The following is a 15,964-nucleotide window of genomic DNA, read 5'->3' as shown; positions in this document are numbered from 1 at the left end:
TGCAATATAAAATATTAGGACTTAATTTTAACTTGGCCAAAAAAGTTAAAACTCCCCTTTCCTTCCTTGCATCAATATTTCTTACCCATCAATTTATGCAAAGTGGGAAATTAGGGAGTCTTTTGGAGCTGGAGTACTATGCTGCAAAGAGCACAATCCTGGAAGAGCAAGCAAGAGGAGGATGGTTGTATCAGCTGACAGCTAGGAACTAACTCTCAAAGGGTGAGAAAGAGACTTGGAACTTGGTCTTTGCATTTTATCCAATGATTTTAAAATGCAAAGGGTTATGGATGCTTCTTACCTGCTAGATGCTTTTGAAAGAATCCCAACAGGATTTTATATCAAATAATTTAGGCACCTACCAATGCAGATATTTGACCCCCAAATCTCCAATAGCCATTGACCTCTAATTCAGCAAATTTATGAGAATTTCAGTAAACTTCCTATTGAATACCATATTGAACAAGGAGGGACCTTAAAACACGGGGTTTTACATGTGTGATTTGGCTGGTAGTCATTCTGGAGGTTTTGTTTCTCTCCAGCTGTCTACTCTGACAGTTTGAAGTGTTTAATTGCACACAAAGATGGGTGCTCAGCTTTTCTCTTGAACTAAGTATTTATTTGGCATAAATCAAATTATTAGCAAAAAAGTTAAAAACAATTTTTCAAAAGATTTCGCAAAAACTTCTATCAATTAAGTACTTTATACTTAAGATTCTTAACTCTTGTCACCCTCAAACTCTGAAGAGAAAATAAGCTACAATGGCAAACATTAAAACCAACTCAGTTTCCAGGAAATAAAATTTTCTTTTCCTTGCATTTGCAAGAAATGCAAAGCAAAGCTTTCTTCCTTGGCAAGTCTTACTTCTGTCTCTTATTTTCTCTGTAGAAAGTAACAGCTACTGGCCATGCAAAGTATCTGAAAATGGTGAAGAATCACTTTACTCCAGAGCAAAGCAAGGAACAAAAATGTCCTTGCAGAGAAACAAAACATTACTAACAACTACTCTCTGATTTTTAGATTTTTTTTGCCTTGCAGCTGAATGGTTCATCTCCTGTCTAGCATTAGCCTATTCATAGAGAAAATCAGCATTCATATACTCCCACAAGAATGCTTCTTAATAATATTTCATTGCATTTCAAGTAATATAAGAGAGACATGCCAGCTTATATGAACTTCCATTGCCTGTTTGTCTCTGCATCTTCCCAGGCATGCAGCTGCACAGTCAATGTATTCAGAGAGCAGGGGGCTTCTACAGGATGACAACTTATTTTTCCAGCAGATGAAAATTTATATTAGCTCAGGGAAAAAAAAAAAAACCCAAAAAAAAAAAAAAAAAAAACAAAACCAAAAAAACCCACAAAAACCCCAATTTTTAAAAAATTGCAAAATTCCAGTGTGACTGATTTCACATTTGGTAGATAGGCTTTGTGTAACTCAGACTGTGAGATTTGGGATTTTCCCAAATCATGGTTAACCCATTCCCCATTGTCAGTAGCTCAGTGATTAGAGTCTACCAAAAGGTCTATCAGGAGGACAAAGTAGAAGGTTTTGTGAAAGCAGAGAGAGGTGTGACTTTGGAAGGGCAATATAGTGGTGAATACTAAGGGAGATGTTATGGAAACAGAGAACACTGTGTAGGTATTAATAAGCAAGTGCTTCTCTAGGGAATCTCCACAGATTGCATCACAATTAGCTAGGAGGAGGCCTTGTATTTGACCCAGTGTGCAGCACTGCTGTTGGGGCCTACTAAAACTTTCCCTGCTGGTGAACCGTCAACATTCTTTTTTTTTTTACAAATCTGAAACAATTAAATTATTAAATTCAGGTTTTCAGACATGACTTTTGAAGGGATAATGTTAGAAAACACGGATGTTTTTCATTATTGATTATGAAGTGACACAGAGAGTTATAGCGAAGTAGCTTTGGCTGTATGTGCTCAAATACCATGCTTGCTATAATCATAATTTTTATAACCAGAACAGCAGAGTAATGCTGATAACCTAATTTTCACCAAAAAATGTGTTATGAGTTCTTGGACAAATCTCCCCCTGGACCTCGGAGTACAACTTGTAATTAGAAAAGGAGGACTGAGCCTTTATATGTCTACTGCTACTCAGCCCCTAGGGATATATTTTTCTTAAATATCCTCCAGCTGTATTCCTAAGGTAAGGGATTTGCTATGGTCCAGACATAAATCTTCTCTGGAAAAGATGGTTTAGCAAATCTGAAAGAAATCTATAAGAGACAGAAAAAATTTCTATCCTGCAAATCTAGCAGCCTGTGGAGAAGGAAGGAGGTCTTGTCTTGTTTCTGTCAGAAGGAAAGATTTTTTTTCCTAAGTTGTCAGTTGCTTTCCTCCTCCCCAAAGACAGAGTTTGAAGGATTCACAGCACAAGTCCAGGGTTCAGCTCTGTATCTTTAAAGCACAAAGAGAAAAGGTGAGCACCTAAAGAGGACAGAAGCAAGTTCTCAGATAATGGAGTGGCAATATTGTATCATGTGCTTTTGGCACATAATCTCAAAAACCAAAAAAATACTCTCACAAACAACAGAATAGAGTACAACTGTTTCTAGATGCCTATCTGTTAAAAGCCATTTTTTAAATCATACTTTCTGCTTTATATATTCTCTGTGCTAATTTATGGTGCCCCAGTTCATTCTTGCCCTCATGCTGCTCCCTCTTCTGTGCCAGAGTAAGGATTTATGTGGTGGCAGGTGAAGCAGATCAAAAAACTGATCCATGTTAAATTTAAGCCCAAAAAAGGGGGGGTTAATTTTAATCTGGATCGTGGAACTGATCTCATTTATTAAACAGCTGTATAGATCAGGGAAGATGGAAATGTAGGGAAGAACAGAATGGGTGGAGGAAGGCATGATTGCTTCTTTTGCTAGCAGTGCTGACCTGTGACATTTTACAGCACATGAGAAATTACAGACTGTGAGTGGACTGACTTTTGGAGCACAGTGAATTAAGGTATTCTCAAAATTACTGTCAGGCCCTTACAATGGATCATAGATAACCAAATCTGGTTTTAAAGAGGAGAAATAATTTTATTAAAGGGGCAGCGAACTTATTTTGGTTTGTCTCGTAAATCACTAACTTGTATTAGTCATAGGTAAAGCTCTTCAAATAAATCCTGTTATATAACTTTTAAAACAAGTTTTCCTTTATTTAAAGTGTTGTCTTGAAACAGGTAAATCAATATGTACCAATTAAGATAGATTATGAAATCTTTAATTTTTTTTTTGTTCATTGAAGTACAAACACTTAAAGGTAATGTAGTAATTTCCAATCTATATACATATTTGCATTAGTCACCAGTCCAGCCGAGTGTCTGGATTCTATCCATGTAAATGTAACATTTATCTGTCCTGTACTAATGATTTTAAGATGGTACTATATTGAAAATTGTGTTTTGCAGCAAAATATCTGCAAAACTGTATCTCAAAAAAAGCTTGGGGACATCTTTTAACATTAAGGTATGAATGTGGCTTATACCATTCAGATGAAATATGATTTAGGTAGAAGTAACCAAAGGTTTTCATAGGCATTTAGAGTACTTTCCTTTCTTAGTATGAAGGTTTTAAGGTATGTGTAGACAAAATTCCAAAGTACCTTTCTGAAGATTTAAAGCAAACTTTCTTTTTTCCTGTTGCTCAGAGAAGATAAGGAATAATGGCCGTAGTAAGGCATATAACATGACTTGAAAAATGCTAGTATTTCTATTCGTTCTTAAGTGGGAAATGTTTATCTTCTAACACCTTTCCTGGAAATCAGATCTCTTGCTACGAAGCAAATGTGGTATAGATTTGTTTTACTGAGGTGCTATCTAGATCAAATCTAAGAAAAATCTGTGTTAAATGGGACAGTTCAGAGGTCACTTAATTTACAGTGAGCATTCTGGTTTGTTGACAGTAATGTAGGTTTCTTTAAATGAAACTACTTCTATCTTAGGGATTTTCTCCTTGTAGTACACCTGTGACTGGTAATTGGGGAGTGTAATTCAATTCTTTGCGTAAAGTACACTCCTTTAGGGACAAATGGATAAAATAGGCAACACAAAAAAATGGCATATAAATCTACTGTAAGAGAGCTCTTCTAAAAGATGTCTGGTTTACCTTTGTAGGTACACTTGGTCATTTTTTGTCTTCAACAGAAAATATCTTTCTGATGCTGCAGGCATGCCCTGGGTCACAGAAAGCAGAAACTTTCGGGAATTTCATTAGAAAGCCTGATTTTTCTGTGGACTAAAACTTGTGACCAAAAGTATAAGCATAAACGTTGTTGTGTTCTCTAACTACTGTAAATACAACGTTAGTTGTAATTATTAGTAACTTCACTAGAGGTACTGCACAATTGTATCAATGACACAACATTCAAGACCAGCTGGTAGTGAAATCTCATGTCACCTTTACTACTTGCAATTGTGCTGTCAGTGAGTTGTGTTTGTGTTCACGTGCTATGCCTCTAACTTTTACACTTGGGTGAAGTATTTCTCAGTAGCTAAGAATGCCTCCAGAACAAAGAGGGTGAGTAGCAGGATTAGTGTGAGCTTGTGATAAGCCATCTTTACACTTCCATCTCTTCTAACTCTGTGTGATAGAACAGCTTATCAAATGATTAAGAGATAGGGATGTAAAAGGACGGCTATCTTGGATTCAACCTAATTATCACAGCAAAAATAATTATGGAGTGCTTTTAAAATGCTTAGAGCAGCAACAGAAAGAAGCAAACTAGATTCTATCAGCATCTGCAGGAGGCAGCGCTTCAGAGGCTCGCTCCTTAATGATCTACTTATGAGGAGAGGTTTCATACAAAGGGCTTTTCCTCCGTGTGCTGGCTGATGCTTCCCGTGCTTCTGAGACCAAACAATTTAAACAGAAGTATCCTCTCAGTTTCTCCTAAAGTCCTCTAGACAATTCTACCAAATTCCTAAGCTGGCTTCTGCTCTGCTGTCCCAGACAGCAGCCAAATGCCATCCATCTCTGCACCCAGGCTCAACAGCAGCACTTGGAAGCTGCTTCCTGAATTTATGTAAAGAAATACCAGACCTAACGTTGGAAAACAGCTCTCCAAAGAGAGACATGCATGCTCAGACATCTAGGCAATAGATTCTGGATTCAGACTGTGAGGGGATGGTGTTACTAGCTCTGCTGAGCATCAAGCACCTCTGCCATAGCATTTTCAATAAAGAATTATATGGCCTTACTATTTCATCTTGCAGTTCCAAAACCAATAAACAACAGCATGTGAGGGAGGAATTATGGTCCCTAGAAATGGCAGTACTCCCTGCTCCTTAAAGTTTAGATTTAGTTTCAATGTGTGCCAAGATATAGTACAAGAACCAATGATTCTTCCAGTCTTCCTAAGTGGAGGAGTGGAGGAACCTCAGTTATGTTACATCAGTTTTATTTCTTAGTGGATTTTTGGATGACAGTTTTATCCTGGGTTGTGAAACCTTGGCTCTGGCATACCCACGTGTGAGTTAGTTTGTGTGAGTCTAGTTAGTTAGAAATCTCAGTAAATTATCTTTTAATTACATAGAACTTTGGAAAGAATGCTTCCTGAGCTCAGAGACAACACCGTTACACTTGGTAGATTATACTATACATTTCTTTAAATGAGCTGTTACCCTAATAGGCCAGCATCCATTCCTATTTCGAGTCTTTAGTGAAACCATAATAAGAACACTTACAGTCTTATTAATTTATCGGAAGCCTTAAAAAAAAAAAAGAAAAAAAGAAGAAGAAAACATAGTGGCATATTGAACTATGCTTAAATATTCACCACAGTAGTCTATCACAGTTACAGTGAAGTATTTAAAAATAAGAAGTATATAGTGTTACAGAATCACAGAAAGGTTTGGATTGGAAGAGACCTTAAAGATTATCTAGTTCCAACCTCTTGCCATGGGTAGGGATGCCACCCACTAGACCAGGTTGATCAAAGCCACATACAACTTTGCCTTGAACACTTCCATGGAAGGAACATCCAGAGCTGAGAGGAACCTGTTGCAGTGCCTTACCACCCTCTGAATATGGGATTTTTAAATAAAATTTCATCTAAAGCTCTCTTCTTTTAGTTTAAAAGCGTTACCACTTGTCCTATCATTATGCACCCATATAAAAGGTCACTCTCACTCTTTTATGAGCCTACTTCAAGTATCACAGAATTGATACACTTGGAAGGAGCCTCCGAAGAGCATCTAGTCGAACTCTCCTGCCAAGGCAGGTGCACCTCCAGCAGATGACACAGGAATTCCTCCAGATGGGTTTTGAAGGTCTCCAGAGACAGACTCCATGACCTCTGTTCCAGTGCTCTGCCACCTTCAACATAAAGTTCTTCCTCATGCAGAGGTGAAACTTCTTGTGTTTTAGTTTATGCCCATCGCTCCTTGTCCTGCAGCTGTGCACCACTGAAGAGTCTGGCACCTTCCCGTTAGCACCTGCCTTTAATATATCCGTATGTATTAATGAGATTTTCTCCCAGTCTTTTCTTCTCTGGACTAAAAAGGCCCAGCTCCTGCAGTCTCTCCTCATGAGAGATGTTCCTAAGCACTGGAAGGCCACAACAAGGTCTCCCCAGAGCCTTCTCCAGGCTGAAGAACTTCAGCTCTCTCAGCTTCTCTTCAGAGAAGTGCTCCAGGCCACTGATCACCTTGCAGCTTGTATCATTAGGGAACCACCTCTAACTTTCATTTGCAAGATCGGGATAGGTTTAAAATGCTACTTCTGGCTTGCGGGTTTTCCATGTAGGCAGGCAGAGATGGCAGGAAGCTTTCTTAATTGTAGGGTTATCGTTTCTTAAGTCGGGCTCTATCCCTCGAATCGCCTCTCGGCGGGCGCCCTCCCGGCAAGGGCCGCCTTGGGCCGGGCCGCCCCCGGCAGGTCGCGGCTCCTCCCCGCCGCTCTGACTCACGGCCCGGCCCCACTTACACAAACTCGGCGGCCGGTGCCGAGCGGGGCCGCCCGCTGTGAAGGAGCGGGAGGTGGGGGGGCGCGGGCTAAGATGCCCGCCTGAGGGGACGGAGCCTTCGGGGCGGGCGGGCGTCAGGGCGCTCCCGTCCGAGGGATTAGCGACGGCCCCGCTGTCTCGTCGCGGACGGCGATTTACCTGGGTGGCCACCTCCCTCCCTCTTTCCTTTCTTCCTTCCTTCCCGGAGCCGGTGGTTTCGGCGGAGAGGGAGTGGAGCCCGCCTGGCCCCTCCCCGGAGAAACTTTCCGCCGCCACCCGCGCCAGGTAGGGGCTGGTCCCGCTGGGGCGGGGGCCGTGAGGGGGCGGCGGCGGCTGGCACGGGCCCCGCACCGAGTTTCGGGGGTGTCGCGCCGCCGCTCGGCCTCGTCGGCAGGCGGGGCGGGCTGTCAGGCCGGTGTCACCCCCGGCCGAGCAGCTGCCGTCTGCCGCAGGGCCGCCGCGGGCTGAGGGCAGTATATAGGTCAGTGGAAGTAATGCCCGCCTAATCCCCTTTATCTTTTTGGCTCGGCTTTTCCGCTGTTGGTTTGTAGGGCGACCCTTGGGCTGCGTTGATCGCAAACTTCTGGGAGAGAGAGGACCCATTCTTCGCGCAGGGCTGTGTGAGCGGTCAGGTGCCGAGGTGAGAGCATGGGATACGCGCTTTTATTTTCCGGAAGGCTTTTCCTCCCAAGTGTGACGCCTAACGGAGTGCCAGGTGTTCCTGCGTGGGGCTGTCACCCGCGTGACCCTGTGTCTGTGTGCTGAGTTTGGGTTCGGACTTCTGTTTTAACAGGTTAATTAACATTGATTATTTCTTTCTCCTTGCGTCACTCACCGAGTCCCCGAAGGCTATGTTGGCGTTTGCTTCGGATGCCAAAGGAAGGTAGAGGTCTCGGCAACTTCGGGGCCCGGGTAACGGGAAAAGGCAGTGTGCCCTGACAAAGTGATTACTGTGTTGCTTTCTCTGATCTTTGGGGAACTATTAGCGAGGTCTTGTGAACCTTTCTGTTGCACGAAGGTGTTGGTAGCAACTCGACATGGTTGAATTGCTCCATGTGGACAAATACATAGGTGCTGGCAGGTGCCTACTGTCTGCTGGGCTGTCATGCGTAAGGCCAGCCTGCCAGTGTAGGAGTTCGCCAGGTTGGGATATGTGGTTTCTTGTAACAGAGAAAGGCTAAGGCATACTTGATGGTGTTTGGAGATTTTTATTTCTCTTCCCTGGGTTGTTTGATTGGTTTTGTGATTAGCATTAACATATCTCATACAATGACAGTAAGAAGAAAGAAATGCATAAAACTGATTGTGTAATTTTATATGCCACCCTATTACTTGCGATTGAACTGAATGCGACGTCAGAACCTGCCAGTGCCCTCTCTGCTTAGGTATTTTCTGTTGATCAATGTGAAACTGATGCTGTGCAAGCATTTGTAGTTACATTTTCCTTTAGCACAACAGTGTTTTTATTCTTCCGTATAGCAGTAAGAAGGATCTAGGGCCTCATCTTAGTGGGGAAGCATGAGGTCTTAGTTTTGTTTTCATTTTCAGAGAGAAGAGGTAGTGATAATAAATTATCCATTCAAAGACATCTCTCATACACCAATAAGGTAATAGTGTTAGGTCATGCAGTATAGACCCATGTCTCTGCCCTGTGCTGGTTTCATATCATAATTTCTAGAAGTTAACCTTTTAGAAAAAATGTTGATTGGAAGGGTTTATAATACCTGAAGGAGTGATGTCAAATGACGGTTTTCACATTATCTGTGGTACTTTACTTCTGCTGCAGTATGTGTGTACAAGTCTGCCTGATCTGAAACTAATCTAAGAATTAGGACCTAATGCTGTAATTTGTTTCTCTCTGGCTCTGCTTTAATGAACATGGAAGGTCAAAGGGAGAAAAAAAGACAGAAAAACTCAGAATCCATAAGGTGAAGTATAAGTAATTGTAGAGGGCAAGATTGTACTAGTGAGATATTGATGTGAGGATGGCATTGGTGAAACTCGTGGAACATCCAGATGCCTTTTCCTCTTATCTTTCTCAATCAAAACAAATGCTTTCAATTGACTTCCACTAACAGCTGTTTTAGTCTGTTTATTGACCCATGGTGATTGACGATATGTGCTTTGAAAAAGAAGTGAATCCTATTAGTTTGATGAAAAATGTGTGGACAAAGCCCGTGAAAGAAACTTAGCTTTATGTACATAGTTTCCTTTTTTTCTTCTTTAAACTTTACTCTGTCTAAACTATATGGTGGTGCTGGTAAAAACTGGATTGTACTATGTAAGGGCTTTGGCTTTGAGTTGTTTTTCTTGTTTTATTTTGGGGGTTTTATTCCTCTAAATAGGAGACAAACCTTCATAGAATCTGAAGCCAAGAGAAGCAAAATTGGAGAAACTGCTGCTAATGTGGTTTTATTTGATCCTGGTATGAAACTGAGTTTTGGAAATCTATAGCTATGTTTTCTCTTCAAAGAGATTATAACGATGCATTGATGCCTGTCAAACTTAAGTCTTCAGATTTACAGACTCTTGGTACCATCTGAAGCATCAGTTTCTCTCTTAAACTGCACATTGAAGGATTATTAAGATTACTTTGATATACATAATTTTAAGACTTCTTTTTTAATGAAGAATTTATTCAGAAGTGCTGCTGTTTCTCCCTTGCATATCTTTATTTCTTATATATAGAGGCTGCTTTTTTGATGCCTGCAGAGAGTTTCATTGCCAAAGATCTCCAAATTTTAATTAGCTTGATGGGAATCTTGTTTAGCTCTATGATGTTTGAGTAGTATGCTTGACTTCTTAAAGATGCAGTTCTCCACATCCTGATCTGATGTTACTGTGAGCAGTAGTTTCCCTCAGACATGAGAGAGATGTGTCCTCTCTCTCTCTCTTGCTCTCTCTCTCTTTCTCTCTTTCTCCCAGGGCATATTTAGTGTAGCTGGTATGTTTGTGGTGTTTGTTATGTTCTGCTGAGAACAAGGCTTTTTTGACCTCTAGTTCCAGTAATCCTTTTTGGAAACAATTTCATAACTATATTTTGGTTTACAGACAAGCTCTCAGACTCTTCTACTCAGACATGCCGGCTTGGCATTGTTACCTTACTTCTGGTCTCTTCTCAGCCTAATGGGATAGGTCAGTTTTATACTAAATAGCTGCCACCCCAGCAAAATGGTCATGTGCTGTATCTGCATCAGAATAAGCACCAGGAAAGAGGGCATCAGGGAAGGCTCTTTGCAGAGTAGTGCTTTTGGGTGTGTTTCAGGTAATGCAGTACACAACAGCTGATGCCTATACTTTTGGTACATTATGTTTGCACTTCTGATGCTCTGATAGTATTGAGTAAAGACAAACAAACTTGGGGTGCTTCCAGAAGAGACTGCAAAGGTTTGCACTAGTCAGAAGCTGGGGTATGAGTGACCTAGAAATTCTTAAATTTTTTTCAGTCCTTTTGGCAATACAGTATAGTGGCCAAATAAAGACTTGTAGGTAGATGCTGGTATGGGTGCTCTGTAAGAATGTCTGTATCATTAAAACCTCATGCAAACAGCTTATAAGAAACAGTGCCTTTTCCTGATCTTACTAATTTTTGGAAAGTAGAGCTAGGACTTCATTGTGTCATGGGTAGCAGGTCAATTAGACCTGGATCAAGTTGCTGAGGTTGCGCCTCAGGTCCTGGATCCAGTTTTGGGCCCCTCACAAGCAGGACATTAAGGTTCTGGAGCATGTCCAGAGAAGGACAGTGTAGATGGTGAAGTGTTTAGAGACTAAGTTCTGTGAGGGGTGGCTGAGGGATGTGGGGGTGTAGCCTGGAGAAAGGGAGGCTCAAGGGAGACCTTATCACTCTCTACAAATGCTTGAAACCCGGTGGGTGTTGGTCTCTTCTTCCAGGCAAGCAACAACAGAGGATGGCCTCAAGCTGTGCCCAGGGAGATTCAGGCTGGACATTAGGAAGAATTTCTGCACTGAAGAGATGGTTAGGCGTTGGCATGGGCTACCCGGGGAAGGGGTGGAGTCACCATCCCTGGGAGTGTTCTGGAAATGACTGGATGTGGCACTTGGTGCTATGGTTTAGTTGACATGGTGGTGTTCAGCCACAGGTTGGACTTGCTGATCTTGAAGGTCTTTTCCAGCCTTAATAATTCTGTGATTCTAGTGAATTAAAAGAACAGTTTTGAATGCACTTGTGAATATGTACAGTAAGTGCCTCTGGCTTAATACCATCCATTGTAATACATGTGTACACACACCAGTACATTTTAAGGAGTCAGCTTTAACTGTGGAGGTGCCGTGACGGTAAGGAAGCATTCACCAGCTGAAGTTAGCATTATGAACACTGAGGAGCTTTGGGAATCAAGCTTCCCTTACTTTCTGTTGTAGGCATTGATCATAAGAGTTCCTGTTAGTATAGGTAGGTATCTCTCAGTCAAGGACTCAGTGTGCATGGTAAGTATGATAAGAATGCTTTGCATGTTAAACCATGTGGCCAAAAAATTCTTGTCTAAGGTGATCCTGAAGGGCATGTCCAGGTGGGGCAATTCCATGTGGAATTGAAACAGAGCAGGTAGGATAAGAGCTTGTGAGAGTGGTGATACAGGCTCAAGGCAAGAGAAGACATAATCTAAGAATGTGTTACCTATGATATCAAGTGAGATTACATTTAATTAGCAGAGGAAAGTTTGGAAACATGACACAGTCATAGCTATCTGCGTGCAGGAGGCCCAGCATGTAGTTGGGACTTTGACTCAGATTATCTCTGAACCAAATGTAGCACCTTTTCTTAGCAGCTGGAAAATTTGCCCTGAAATTTATTCTTTTTCAAACTGTGGTGGCTTGCCATGGGTAGTGAGTTATTGGGAAATCAATGACTTCTTTATCTTTTTCTTTTCCTTAAAAAAAAGGCCAATTTTGATGCAATACTGAATTGCCTATGCATAAAGTAATGTTGGGCCATGACAGTTAATTCTGATCTAAACATAATGAGCATGGTGTTATCTACTTTTTGTGTGAGAACAAACATAGCATAGCTAGATTAGTGCTAAAAGTGTGAGGCAAATTCTTATAATGTAGCTTATGCCCTTTAGCTTTAGAAACACAGTCAAATGTTTTCTCCCCTTGTACCTCTACTGTAGTCTCCAAGCATATGACAGACATGTTTTTGTTTATTTAAGTATTTGCATGTCTTAGAAGAACTTGTCTTTTTTTTTTTTTTTTTAATTAAGACAGGAAAGCTGTGTGGTAAACAAAACGCGCTAGATTCTTTGTGTCAGTAACTATTACTGAAGGATAATTGTGCCCATGATCCTTCTGATTCTAGCTCATTTTTACAAGTTGCCTGGATTGTTTATTGGTGAAGCGTAGGATTTCTTTCTGTGAAAGTTTTTATATAGAAAGACTATTCTAGCAATACAAGTGGAGCTTGCCTGCGGAACTGATCAAATGATGGCCTTGAGCAAGCTCACAATTGGAAGGATTTCCTAGAGCATGTGAAACAAATAAAAGTTTTGAAGTATTGACAGTCTTTATATTCCAGTAAACCTTTGGATTGTAACTTAAATTTAGCTGTTGGCTAACAGTTGAAAAGTTAAACTGCTGAAGAATCGATCCCACTCGTATTCACAGAATCTTTTGTAAAACCTCAGATACCCCTGAGCAGGAGAGAAGAGAATATTATACTTTGGAGTTAGTTTTATTAACAATTAACAGTTAATATAATTGTAATAACTAAATTATTTTCAGATGTTTAGGTTTTTTTATACACTAGTCAGAGTGCTGTGGTTAAAAAGTTGCTGTTGTGCACCCAAGTCCAAGAGGTAGCAGGAGTTGTTATTGAATTGTGTTAACTCATTTTTCTGTGGCAGGCTCTGCCCTAACACAGCAAACGTGAGAGGGAGAGATAACTTGGTTTTCTGCTTCATCACTCTACTGGCATGATCTTGAGTAGTGCTTCTGTGGGCATGTATACCTTAAACATACAAGGGAAGAAGGAAGCCTGAGTAGGAAGGTGTGCCTTTCATAATTACAAGTTGAAGGTGGAGCATCAGTAAGCTGCTGCACTGGACCCATGGCTCTTAGTAAACAGAACTGTGCTGCTCCTCTGGCATATTTGTGGCATTTTTACACTTCACTCGTGCCATGTGTTTTAGTTCAGTGTTATAAATTCTGTATTCCTGTAAGAAAACCTATGGAGGTCAAAAGTTTATCTCTACTTTTGAGAAGCTTAGTGATTTCCAGTGCTGGACTTTGCAAGAAGTGCGTGCCCTCAACCACAGCATGGTGTGGATTTGTTTTGGAAGTGAGGGCTCTGTTCCTCTCTGTGAGTGGAATTAGAATTTACCAAGGTAAAGTGACAACAGGTGCTGAGCAGCCAAAAATTTTGCTGCAAACCACGAAGATCTTCAGAAAAGTGTGTGTTGCTTCTTTTTATTTTCGACTCCGGTGTTCTCAAATCTCCCAGTATCCTTGGAATGCCTTTGGTATAGATTGTGAATTTTTTTTTTCCTTTTTTATTTTCTTTTTTAATTGGCCATTTTGCCATTCAGTACACGGAAGCAGAGAACACATAAGAACACATAGTCAGCAATAGGTGTAACAGGATAATTTCCTTTCTGAATTGCTGACTTGCATTAAGATTAATTATGCTTGCCTGCTTGGAGTGGTTTCAGGTAAACAATTAGAAAGTTCTTTATCAGCTTCTTGAAACATATTCATAGGATGAGAAGCCTGTGAAGTGAGAGTACATTTTGAGTGGAGGAAAAGCATGGAGGACAGAAACTGATTTGCCTTTGCAATGATTCTGTTCTTAATATTTTGGTTCCAGTGGTGAGAACAAAACTAAAAGATATTTCCTTGAACTTGCTGCCAGGTAACACAGAGATTTTTATGGCTGTCAGTGATTGCATCTGCTTTTGGCATATTTTGCTGGCATGGTTTTTACTGAGGTGATGTTTGCCAGCCCAGTGCTTTTGGGTTCCTGACTTGCTGGTGTTGATAAAGCAGAACACACAGTAGTATTGAGATTCTTTGGAAAAATTTCCTTCAGCTAGTTAGGGCTAGGTTTGTTTTGTTTTTGTGCCAGTGTAATCCTTGAACTTGGAGAACTTTTTTTTTCTTCTCACAAGAACCTTTATTGTTAGAAAAAAATAAAATATTCAGAGAGCAACAACTAAGGCAGTTCAGCAAAGACTGCATTTATAATGCATGCTTATTTGCAAATTGTATATTTTGCTAGTTGTGTTTTTAGCAACTTACATTCATTAGCTGAAACATTACTGTTTGATTTTAAAGTAGTAGCAAATGAGGGGGATAAAATTTTGTTGTATTGGCAGCAAGGCATATTCTCTTACTAGTGTGCTTTTGTTTTGCAAAGATTTAAAGTAACAACAGTTCAGATTTAAAAGAGGCATCTAGTCAACAGCAGCATTTCAGGAGCACTTGGCATTGGGCTTGGTGTCAGGAGACAATGTGGTCTAATCAGTTATAATTCAAAGTACATTTAAATATTCTGAGATAAAAATATTATTTATTCAGAAGCAGGAATATCGGAGTCTGTGGCATATGCTAATGCAGAAATTGAAACTATTCTTCCACAGAGGAAAATATGAAATGTAGGGAGAGGCTGGCTTGGCTACTAGTGAGCCCTTCAACATCAAATGCAAGGAGGGAAAGGAATTCCCAGCTGGATTGCCAAGGACAAGTGTAAAAATAAAGCACGCACACATGTATTTAAAAATTCAGAGTGGCCAACTCAAAAAGAATAATGAGAAATCATTATAGAAATAGAAAGTTAGTAAAAAGAAAGTCAGAGGAGGTTTGCTTCTGTTTTACTAGTGGAGCTGTGGACAGATAATGCAAAGCAGGCTGAGGTCTTTTTTTGTTTGTTTCTTCACGTCAGGTCTACTAAAAGATACTGGGATTTGGAGGGGAACATGATGTCCAAGACAAGTGATAAAACCCTAAGCTGGCCTGAGGAAAGAGTGAGTTTTCGAGCAGTTAGGGAAGTTTAAGTTTGAAGTGTTTACAAAAACACTGTTGAAAGAGTAAGGGCTGGCTGATGTAATCCTTGAGCTGGTGCAGTTACTTAACTCATGGAGGGTATGTGTAATACTGTGCCACTGAGAAGAGGGATTGTAGTGTCTGTCTGTACAGGTGTCAGGGGCAAGGGACAAGTGGAAATGAGCAACTGTAGATCAGTTTTTTATCTTTATTTGTTCTAGTATTTTTCTTGGGAATTAAACCCTCCCAAAGCAGTAGAAGATGACAATGAAATGAGCAGTAGCCCATATGATTTTATTTTTAAGATGAAACCATTAGACTAATAGAATTCCTCTTTCCAAAATGCTAACAGAAGAGGAGCAATAGGTCTCTGGTATCTTGACTCTATTATAGAAACTGTCAAAATTTCATTCTTATTAAAGAATGTCTGGAGGAATTGACTGTGGGCAAGTGCTAAACTGCTTGAAAACCATTGTTTTCCCTAGAAATGGACTAATGAGATAGTGTTCTTGTTTAGGGGTGAGAGGTTTATTTTAGATATATACATGAAAGATTTATGTATTTTAGTAGACAACAAGAGTAACAGGAATCAACATTGCTATAGAATTGTAACATTAGAGAATATCTTCAATCAAAATGATTGAATTCTGCTTTTAAAAGGTTTTTTTTTTTTTTTTTAAATAAAGCTGGTTCTTAGGTTGGACTGGAGTTTATATGCAAACCCTCATAACACAGTTCCTTATTTCAAACACAGCAAGGCTTCTTTAAAGTAATTTCTGCCTCCTGGTTGATGGGAGCAATGGGAGAAGGCCAGAAGGACCAAATGCTTCTCTCTGAGATTTGTTTCAGTTAACCTTAAGGACCTTTCCAGTTCTTGTTGTGGGATCCTGTGTCTGCACCACATACGTGTAAATAGAAATATGTTCTACAAGTTAAGTGAAGTAGTCTTTCCAGCCAATGTTGATGTAGTGCCATGTTTTGAAGATGGAATTAATTACAAAATAATTTAA

At 40.3% G+C, this 15,964-nt stretch overlaps 1 protein-coding gene across 2 annotated transcripts in view; it reads left to right on the top strand.

The window, feature by feature from the left end:
• Window positions 1-7,105: 7,105 nt before the first annotated feature.
• Window positions 7,106-15,964, top strand: part of FAM160A1 (family with sequence similarity 160 member A1) — an 81,636-nt gene continuing 72,777 nt past the window's right edge. Inside the window, exons 1-2 of one of the 2 annotated variants that reach the window (XM_038136772.1) lie at window positions 7,106-7,244; window positions 7,511-7,599. The gene's annotated coding sequence lies outside the window, so the exon portion shown is untranslated. The remainder of the gene's footprint in view (window positions 7,245-7,510; window positions 7,600-15,964) is intronic. The other variant, XM_038136773.1, reaches the window with a different exon arrangement.

The sequence above is a fragment of the Motacilla alba genome, chromosome 4 (genome assembly GCF_015832195.1).
Source record: "Motacilla alba alba isolate MOTALB_02 chromosome 4, Motacilla_alba_V1.0_pri, whole genome shotgun sequence".
Lineage (NCBI taxonomy): Eukaryota > Metazoa > Chordata > Aves > Passeriformes > Motacillidae > Motacilla > Motacilla alba.
This window is presented reverse-complemented; position numbering and strand designations above follow the sequence as displayed.